The sequence below is a fragment of the Pezoporus occidentalis genome, unplaced genomic scaffold, assembly GCF_034315485.1.
Source record: "Pezoporus occidentalis ecotype Australia unplaced genomic scaffold, CSIRO_AGI_Poc_V1 ctg4, whole genome shotgun sequence".
NCBI lineage: Eukaryota > Metazoa > Chordata > Aves > Psittaciformes > Psittacidae > Pezoporus > Pezoporus occidentalis.
Window position 1 is genome coordinate 12,056,704 of NW_026915724.1, and position 10,435 is coordinate 12,067,138.

The 10,435-nt window shown below is 39.3% G+C and overlaps 1 long non-coding RNA gene across 3 annotated transcripts; it reads left to right on the top strand.

Annotated features, from left to right (window-relative positions):
• The first annotated feature begins 3,691 nt into the window (after nt 1-3,691).
• LOC134171321 (uncharacterized) lies at nt 3,692-10,185 on the top strand. Of its 3 annotated transcripts, none has more exons than XR_009967596.1 (4): nt 3,692-3,865; nt 5,706-5,801; nt 7,358-7,560; nt 9,844-10,185. It is a non-coding gene; the product is annotated as an uncharacterized LOC134171321 (long non-coding RNA). The 3 variants fall into 3 exon arrangements; XR_009967595.1 differs by lacking the exon at nt 9,844-10,185 and adding an exon at nt 8,272-8,662; XR_009967594.1 differs by lacking the exon at nt 9,844-10,185 and having other exon boundaries at nt 7,358-7,596.
• The last annotated feature ends 250 nt before the right edge of the window (nt 10,186-10,435 follow it).

Sequence of the window (10,435 nt, forward strand, 5' to 3'; positions counted from 1 at the left end):
CATTGTGTTAACCTAAGAGAAACCTGTTCCCCTGTAAACAGTTTTATAGATAACAATTTTGTTTTCCACATTTCAGAGTGGGAGGAAAGGTTTAAATTATTAACATTTTCAAAGCTAAAGACCTAGAGCAAAGCAAAAAAAAAAAAGAAAAAAGGAAATTGGTTGAGTTCAAGGCCAACATTTGGCTTTGACAACTTCAAAACATATTTTCAATGCAACTTAATAGGTTAATTTTCAAAACAAAAAGTAATTTTGAATGAGAAAGCTATTCTGACAGTTCCAAAACTTTATTTCCATAATAGTTTTCAACTCAAGATATTTGTGAATGCCAACCCTTTCCCACAAACAGTCTCAATTTCTGTGAATCAGCATGTTCTGTCTTTGAGCACTTTATTACCAGCCCAACACAAAGGGGACCACCTCATGAGACCTCTTCTCCGAGAGCCTGTTGCTCTTGCACTCTCCTGGGAGCTGCCACTGCAGTGAGGGTGCTGGGTTTGGCTTCTGCCCCTCACTGAGCGATGACACCCTGCTGCCAGCTGTGGCTCTCAGCAGAAGTCATCTGTCTGTCTCTCCAGCCAAATGCCAGAAGAAAACAGAGGGGAAGAGCATAAAGAGGTAATAGAAATGCTGCACCTGCAAGCATCACCTTGTAACTACATCTGGAGTAAAGCTTCAGACCCCTAGAAAATTCACATGGAGAAGATCAGCATGAAGAGGAAGAAGCTGGCCATGTCATCTGCAGCTCCTTGAGATCTCACAGCCCCCTGTATGGGAGTGCAGTAGTAGCCATCAAGACACTTGGTGGTGCCACAATTATATTTTAATTGTCCACACTGAAAAGCACTGAAATAGTCTCACTCATCATTTGTCTCACCTCACCAATCAATGTAATTCTGGCTTCCAGCTCATTCTCCGGCCATCTCTGGCCAAGTCCATGGTCACAGGGTGTCTGTTACCCCAGATATGTCACCTCGTGGCTCCCCAGCCTTAGCCTCAGCACAGACCCCTCAGCAGTCCTGCTTACAGCATCCCAGGGATCCTCTCATTCTCCCAGTTCCTTATTCCCCATACCAGCATTAGCAGCTGCTCTCATTGGTCTTGAGTTCTACTCACAGAAATCCCATCCCAACCAGAGTCTGCAAAAAACTGCCTTAATCCAGGGTTAAACTTCCTGCTCTACACATTAGATCTACTTGGGTGCTGATCAAGTGACTAGCTGGCTGGACATGCAAGTGTCATTCTGCAGTTTTAGCAGGTTAACCAGTTGAGGCCATACAAAGCAAAAGGCAAGCAGGAGATAGACACCTGTGTACCAAACAGGATAAAATCAAAACTTAGTTTCTAAACTGCATGCAGAAAGGCTGCCCACACCATCCCTCTCTTCCTTCTTCTAGCAGTCTTGGCATTTTGGGTTTTCTGTGTGACTTGGGTGATGAAAGCCATCCAACCTTTGGCCTTATGCCTTAGAACTCCACCCAAGGCATGTTGTAATTCCCTAGAAATGCACTGTTTGTCCTGTTTTTATTGTTTAATTACACTCTGGATTTACTTTGATACGTGTCTGTTTCTTGACTAGCTACATGTGAGGTTTTGTGCCCCTGAAGGAAAGACTGGAGCACAGATGCCCTGCAGCCTTTGCTGTTACCAGGATTGCGGTGCTCAACACCTGTCCTCTTCTATTTGACAGCCTTGCTAAGGGGAAAGCTAAGGTCCTACCACTAAGGAGAAGCGAGTCCCTACCAATTTGCCAAAGCAAAGTCTACTTTGTTCATACCTCAGACTGGACAACATTAGCACATCACATTGTACAACCCCAGAGTCCCAAGTATGAGTTATACTTTATAACACCTTGGTAATTGCTTAAACAAAAAGAAGTGAACAATGGAAGCAACTGAGCACTTCTTGGAAATGCTATCCTTTTGATGCAAGCAGGGAGTATTTTTCTTCATAGATATTTATTCTAAGAAGTGACATCAGCAGACACCAAATTGAATGAACACATCTAAGACGTTAATCAGAAAAAAAGGGGGGGGGGGGAAGATGAAAAAAGATGACTGATTTGGTCAGTCATTCCAGGTCTAGACCTCACCTGGAGTATTGTGTGCAGTTCTGGTGCCCTCAACATAAAAAGGACATGGAACTGTTGGAACAAGTCCAGGGGAGGGCCACGAGGATGATCAGGGGACTGGAGCACCTCCCGTATGAAGATAGGCTGAGAAAGTTGGGGCTGTTCAGCCTGGAGAAGGCTGCATGGAGACCTCATAGCAGCCTTCCAGTATCTGAAGGGGGCCTATAGGGATGCTGGGGAGGGACTCTTCATAGGGACTGTAGTGATAGGACAAGGCATAACAGGTTAAAATTTAAACAGGGGAAGTTTAGATTGGATATAAGGAAGAAGTTCTTTACTGTAAGGGTGGTGAGGCACTGGAATAGGTTGCCCAGGGAGGTTGTGAATGCTCCATCCCTGGTGGTGTGCAAGGCCAGGTTGGACAAAGCCTTGGGTGGTATGGTTTAGTGTGAGGTGTCCCTGCCCATGGCAGGGGGGTTGGAACTTGATGACCTTAAGGTCCTTTCCAACCCTAACTATTCTATGATTCTATGACATTTGTGCTTTACAGTCCTTGGAACAGAGTAAAAGCAGAGCAGCCTCATTTCTCAAGGCTTGGTGTAGCTGAGCACACACAGAAATCTGTGGTGATACTAGACAAGGCTGACAAGGTAGCATCCATTAGGAGGATAATTATTTCCATATCAAGAATTCCAAGGTCATTATTCATATAAATTTCCATGGAAGTCAGTTGAGCAAAAGTTTGAAGAATTCCCCCCAAAATACAGAAGTATCATAAGGGTATTTACAGTAAATTGCAAAATATAATCAAAGCTGTGTGGTATGTTCTAGAATCACTTTCATTCTTAATAGCCATGCTGATCTAATTTTTCTTTGCTCTAGTTTGATCAGTTGCAAGAAATGTCTTACCTAGCTGAGAAATCCTTTCAAATAGGAAACTGCACTTTCAGAAGTGCATAAGGAAGGAGGAATAACAGCAGGCCCTCTCTGCAATCAACTCTTACCTCCTTCCCTTTCAGAGAAGGGAATTTGCCATTTGGAGCAAGCAAAGTCTTTTTGTTGCCTGATTCTGAGTCCCAGTTGACCAGTATTTCCCAAAACACTGCTGTCTGAGAGTTGCATGTTAGGCATCTAGACATTCAACAATAACAGAATTCTTTCTCTTTTGGCAGAGCTTGTCTCAGTTTGGAAACTTTCAGCCTGAGCTTGATGTCACTTACAGCAGTCAATGTGCCCATCCAAAAAAAAAATAATGCTAAGTCAATAGAGTTACTTCAATTTCTGCTAAGGCAACAGACATGGCTATGTGTTTCCAAAACTTCTGGTAGTCCATGGGTAACAAGCAAGTGATACAGATTTCATTATATCTATCTGCATATATAGATATAATATACATGCTTATTTAGTTTAACTGATCCTTCTATTCAGGATTAAATTTGTGTAACAGTCAGATCTCAAGTACTGGGAAGGCCAGTTGTCCTCATTTCTGCCAGAAGCCTATAGAATCCCTGCTCACATTAAGGAAATAATAACCTAGCCCTTTTGGCTAACAGAAATCCTTCTGAGTGTTAAATTGCCAAACGTGAACCAGAATACTTTTGTGAGTGTCCAGTAAGAGAAGCTGAAACAATAACTGACAGGGTGTCTCTCCTATGTTAATTGTTAACTCAAAGGACTGCCCTAGGACATTGAAAATGCCCCTGCTGTTAACTGTTTATTGCAGAGGAAGGAGGGGGAGACATGATCCTGCCTCTTCAGATCCCAGAAAGCATGGATTGCAAAACGAAAGCTAAGGTAACTCTTAATAAAATCCTGGCTAATACACATGACATTTGAGTGACTCTACCCCCCTCACAAGAAAAATTACCAGTTTTTCACCTTGCATCTTCTTTCTCTTTGATCTCTAATAAAAATTAACATTGAAATAGTCTGTCTTTAAATTAAGGATTTGTACGTGAAATGTCACTTGCTAGAAACAGATTTTTAGGGTTAGTCTGTAACCTCTAATATAAAACATTATTAAAAATCACCCCGTATATTGCATGTCAAAAAATCCTAAGGATGTTTGCCCATTCAATGGTCACAACTTTACATGCTAGGAGATATTGAAGTGGCTCCATAATTACTGCAGGCTGCTCACAAGGCTGTTTTCCTAACAGCCTGATGTTTCTTAGAAGTTACGGTATGACACATCAATCATGACACTTTTAAGTATAGCCAGCTTACAGAATCTGTGAATCCCACAGCTGCAAGGGCTTGGAGAAGCAATTTGCAAAGTCATTTCAAAAAACTTGAGGGGAAAAGTTTCATGTAGACATTTTGATGCTTTTATCACCCTTTGAGCCTGCTTTTTTTATATTGGATTAACTTCCTATGAAATTAGTCAACATTTAAGTAAATGAACATCTGCTTACTTACAAATGGTTACGAACAACAGGAAATCTATCCTGTATTTAAACAAAGTCAGGGGTGGTTTCTGTTTAGTTGTCTGTCACCTTCCTATTCATTCCTAAAATTTATTTATCTTTTTGACTAGTTGTGAGCCAAAGTTTGCATAGACCTGCCTGCAATTATTCCAAGCTCTCTTCCCTGAGCAGTAACAGCTAATGAGGAGTCTAGCATTGAACAACATGCAGAGGCAGCTGGTTTTCCTCCCTAAATAGATTATTTTGGGTTTATTAACATAAAATTCCATCTGCCACTTCATCTTTCAGCCATTAAGTGTTGCGACCTTTTTCTACTGCCCTGCAAAGGACTTTCCTGCTTGAATAAGCCTACCTTGCCCTTCATCTTCTCATAAATACACCGATATAGGCCCATGTACACAGACTAACCCAGTAAGGCTTTAGTGGAAAAATCCTCTTATTCTGCAAACTTAACTTTTTATTTCTCATATCCTTCTCAGAAGGAAACCTTCCCACTTACTGAACAATATCATAATTTTATAAGAGGAGTGGTGATGGCAGTGGGTCATGTTTCTTGGAGAGACAGCACATAGTATCCAACCACCCTAAGTTGACTTCTTCAGAAAAATCAGTAGAATAGTGGAGCAGGGCTACAAAACCACAGTGGCAATTTTTCATGATCCATATCCCTCTGCCTCCTCCCCTCATCTTCATTACTTAGCTTCTAACAGTCTGCCTGCCACAAAGTCAAAATCTAGGCTGGCAATACAAACAGCCACTTCGGTTAATAATTTGGCAATTTTGTAATTGTGTCATTTAAATTCATAGGTAAGCAGCATCTGTCCTCAGAATTCCATAAAGATTGTGTAATACTCAGCCTACAACTATTCTGCCTCAATTTTAATATATTTCCTTGCCCCACCTCCTGCAAAAAGAAAAAAGTTGTAGTAGCAGCTCTACGTTCCTCCACACTGAGTATCAGTATAATGCTATAACATTTCTTCCATATAACATTTCTTCCATCTTCTAATGTGCTTGAAATAGAAGAGGTAATTTATTTGCTTTTATGTCTTTTGCAATTTTCTTCAAAATCTTTTTGGCGTACCTTACTATGGTTTGACATGCATCTTGTGAAAATGCGCTCTCTTTTGTATATTCCTTATTTGGAATGACTTCCACATACTAAGTCATGTCTTTTTATTTCTTTTATTCTCTCCTAATCTGTTTAGGAATGAATTTTCACAGAGAAAATTCACACTACCTATCAGAAAGTCCCTAATACCACCCCTTATACTTCATGGCACTTTAAGAAATTCAGCATCTTGGTGGGTTTAATTTTATTTGAAAGGGGCTTCCTCAGTTTTATCTAACAGCTCTATGGCTCTTTCACTCCCAAAAGAACATTGAGCTTCAGTATATGCTGATTGCTACTGTAGAGTCTCTTTGATAGTTCTTTTTTAAGCCATGCCAGCCACAGTAACTTGGACCTAAATTGCAAGATGTTGCTCCTCTTATTTGTTCTTTGGCCATGTACTCTAAAATTTCATTCATGGTGTCAAAAAAGAAAAAAAAAAAATAAAAAAAATACCCCACTACACTGTCTATACAGTTTTTCATTATTAATGTGATTTTTCACTCTTAGCATATCACATTGTTATTTGTCCAGCCACCAAGTGATCAATATTGTAATCACATTATAATATTCCTTCTAATTGGAACCAACAGGCATAGTGGGACACAATTTATTTCGCTTGTTTGAACCTGATTTTTAATGTATCGTGCCACTTCTCCACCAGCAAAGCCATTCTGTTATTCCTGTATGTTTTCTAGACTAGTATTATAGCTGCTTTAATTCCTTCTGCCTATTGGCATACTTACATTTATATAATTTCTAAGCATGCCCAGAACGAACAGGATGCTTCCAGAGTGCTGAATAAATTTAGAGCACTTCTTCATGGCTGATGAGGGGTGGTGTGCCAGCTCTGCCTACATTCCATAAGAGAGAAGCCAGGTCTAGTCCTGCAGCCATCAGAGCAGCACCAGCTAGGATGATGCCAGGTCCTTCCCATCTGGAAAGGAACACAATTTCACAAGCAAAATCCCATGCTATCATCACTGACATCATTCGAGAGATCCATTCTTGCTGTTTCCTGAACTGACAGTGTGAGAGGAGAAAGGATGAAGTCATTGGTTTTTGCACAGCACGGCATGCCCCATATCTGAGGTCAGGACCTGGATGGTTTAAAGCAAAGAGAAAGAGCTTTCCTCTCCTACCCTACAACCTAAGCAAAACCTCTCAACAGCGCAAACCAGCTTATTTTAATAATTTTTAACATGGCTGTTTTTCCTGAAGAGAGCCTACCTTTTCTCTTAAGAGTGAAATACAGTAAAAAACCCATATAATTTAACATTTATTATTCTTGTGAAAATACAACCCATTTTTAATAAGGCCTACTTGACATGAAAGCCAAGAGGTATTGGTAACTTTAAAAGGAGAACAAGCCCCTTCTTTGTCAGTGCGTTTCTGTGGTACAACCCAGAAATTCAACAGAAACCACCATCTCCATTTGGACCAGCCTCCTGATCACACAGGCTGTAACTTCTGGTTGATTTACAGTGTCTATCTTTTAGAAAGATACCCACATTTAAACACTTCCTTATGGACAGTCCACTAAAATACTTTAGCAATTTTCCAGTAATTACCCTCGCTAACTTATTTTCCATTTGCTCCCAGGTTAAATTTGATTAGCTTTGAATGTCCCGTGTTTAGATTTTGTCAACCCTCTTTGCCAAAGAACCCTTAAGTAAGCTTCTGCTCCAATACATACTTAAAAAATTAAGATCAAACCATCTCTAGTCTTTTTTTTTTTTTTCTGGACAGACCAAGTTATGATCCTCTCCTGCTGTTGCACTGAGGAAAAGAAGTGAGAAGCTAAAAGAACCAGAGCACAATCAAAGTGGGAATGAAGACAAACAGCGATGACACCAGAGTTGGTTTTCTCTTGTTTTCCTGAGGCAAGTACTGTCCCAGTGTCTTGTGATGCTGTGAGATGTGGAACACAACCAAACCCTCCAGCCACTTCAGTAAGTCCTTCAGGTATTAAAGCCAAAACCGACTCATGGGTGTGCCAACTTTATTAGCAATGATTCAAACAATAGAAGCTTTTTGCATGTCTGAGCAAAAGATTATTCGAAGACTTAAATCCAGATCAAAGACATGGACATCTTTGTTTTACTATTAACTGTTTGGCTATTAATAATTGCTTATATGATTCCACAAGCTAATTGACATAGGATAGGATAGGATAGAATAGAATAGAATGGAATAGAATAGAATAGAATTTTTAACATTAAACATTCTTTTAGTAAAACACCTGCAAAGCAGACATGCTTCTGCATTCAAGGAAACTAGTAAGGAACCAGGCAACTTCACAGAGCAGATTCTGGATATAAAAAGAATCCCACAGGATCTCATTTCCCCCAGTCCTACAGCACTTGCACAGGTGAACAGGACACCTCCATTCCACAGTCCATCTTTTGAATAAAGAAGGCATCTTTCAGCTGCTGAAGCCACACACAAGCCAAGTCAATAGTAGACTTTTTTGAACCTGTCAAGACACTCAAAAATACAGTCCCATACCTCCTTCTTTGGGCTTTGAAAGGAGAGTAGTGACTTTGCAGTCTTCCTTTGTTGCTCTGATCATCATACAAGTAGCCTGATGAGACTTCAGTAATAAAGCAAATTCAAAAGCATATCTGGAAGGCCTGACTGGTGATTTTGGCTTACAATTTCAGATTGTAACTGGACAAACAAGCACAGTGATTTCACCTGTGTTTCTCTAACAGACATCATACATTCGATAGAGCATAACTAGATTCCAAGAGACCATCTGCTGATGTCACTAGGACTTTTCTCAAAGTAAGGGCTAAATAGGAACACAAGACTGACCCAAGGAGCAAAAGCTGCAGATGAATTTAAGTAGGAATTGATGACTATAAAATATGTAGACTTGAGGAAAGACAAAAAAAAAAGGAAAAAAGAAGGTGGTAGAATATGGTTGGAAGCATACACCAAATGACAGAAATGTACCACAATAAACAAAAGAAGCTTAAGCCTGTTCCCAGTAGCAAAATATAAAGTGTACTTTCTTTCCTATCAGTCATGCTATAGCAACCAATAAATCAAAGCAGATAAAATGTCATACAAGATCTGCACTGATTTATTTCTTTGATTTGTTACTTTTTAGAAAATAGCCATCCACAAATAAACCCAAATCAAGTCTGCTATTGCTCTTCATCAGCAGGAGGGCGGAATGTAAGATTGGGAGTTTTTCAGATGTTATTTCCCTGCAATGCCGGTGGTCTTAGGTTCCTGCCCTTTTTAAACTCTTTGCACAAGCCAGACCAGCATAACAGAGACTGGGAAGAATTAACACCATTACAATAGTAAGAGTCCAGAGCATTGGCTACAGCTAAAGAAATGGATTATATTTCCAAGTCACATTGAATAACAAGAATATTTCATGGCAATGTGTAGAATCAGTTTAAACAAAAACCACCAGTCACCATAAAGTTGTCTACTGACTGGATGAAAATGTAACACATAAGAACATGAAATTTAGCTAAGCAAAAAATGCATAACCAGGGCTTTTGAAAACCTTCTTTAAGACCAACAGTTAATTTACAGAGCACGGAGATACTGCATTTATCTGTTAATTATCTGCTTATGAAAGCTTGATTCTGCTTGACTTCAGCATATGCAATTCCCACCAACAACAGTGCAGAGCTGTGAGCATACACTGAAAGGACAGGCAGTATTGTAAATAAAATATTGATAGAAAAGTTCAGCTTTCTAATCATTTTCCCCCTCAAGATACTAAGTTTTATGAAATTCTTTAATTGCTTATATTTATTCTTGGATATATGGCAGGTTTAAGGACTGTAAAAATATAAAACTAAGGAAATTAAACTCTTGAGCATAAACCATGTGTGCCAAGGTTGTAAGAATGATGTAAAAGATAACCACTGTGTACCAGTGCCTTACAGTATCACCATAATTTTGGGGCTGTCGCTTGCTAAGTATGTACTTCTTTCTAACAGCACATGCAGGTTATGTGAAGCAGCACTGCTTGTTACGTGCACTATATGACTCTAAAACTGCCATTTTATCCTGATTAAAATGCAACATCAGAAAAATTTGTTGTCACACTCTGTATTCCTAGACCTAAAATGATGGGCACTGAAATACGGATGTGCCTTATCACTGCTGCATGCACTGATGTCTTGGAACAAAGATGAAAGAATATCGAAATTATGTTTCAAATTCCTGGCATCCTAAACTGTAACTTTCTTCTCCACATTGTACAGGTTTACGTTTTAGGCAGATGGGATTCTGGCTTTTCTGTTTCAATTCATGCAAACTGCATATTTTCACAAGATTTATCTTAAGGTGTTTGACAAGATTTGATAAAACATCAGTAATTTCATCTTATTAATTATTCACAAATATTTTAATGACATTTCATTTAGGTGATTACTGATAGAAACTCATAACCTGACACTTCATTTTTGCAGTAATACAAAATTAAGCACCAAATGATTAATAATAATTAATTAACAAAGATTACATCATGCTTATGTTTTCAAAGGCTATTTAGAGGACATTCATACCGTCCCAACAGATATGTTTGGTTTACTCAGTTTGTTCAGAGGGCACCAGTAACTGACCCAGGTTTGGGGTTGGGCCACTCAGAAATGTACTGGCAAGCCTTCTCAGAATTTTTCTTCTATCCTTATCTTACACAAGCATCCTAATCATGTCATATTACCACTAAAAGCTAGACTATACTGAATTATTTTCAGCCCAACAAGCAGAAATAGGTGACAAACTACTCATCAGGACATTCTTAAGTCCTCTCTAAATGTATGCCTGTTCTAAACAGATTTCCATATTCAAACT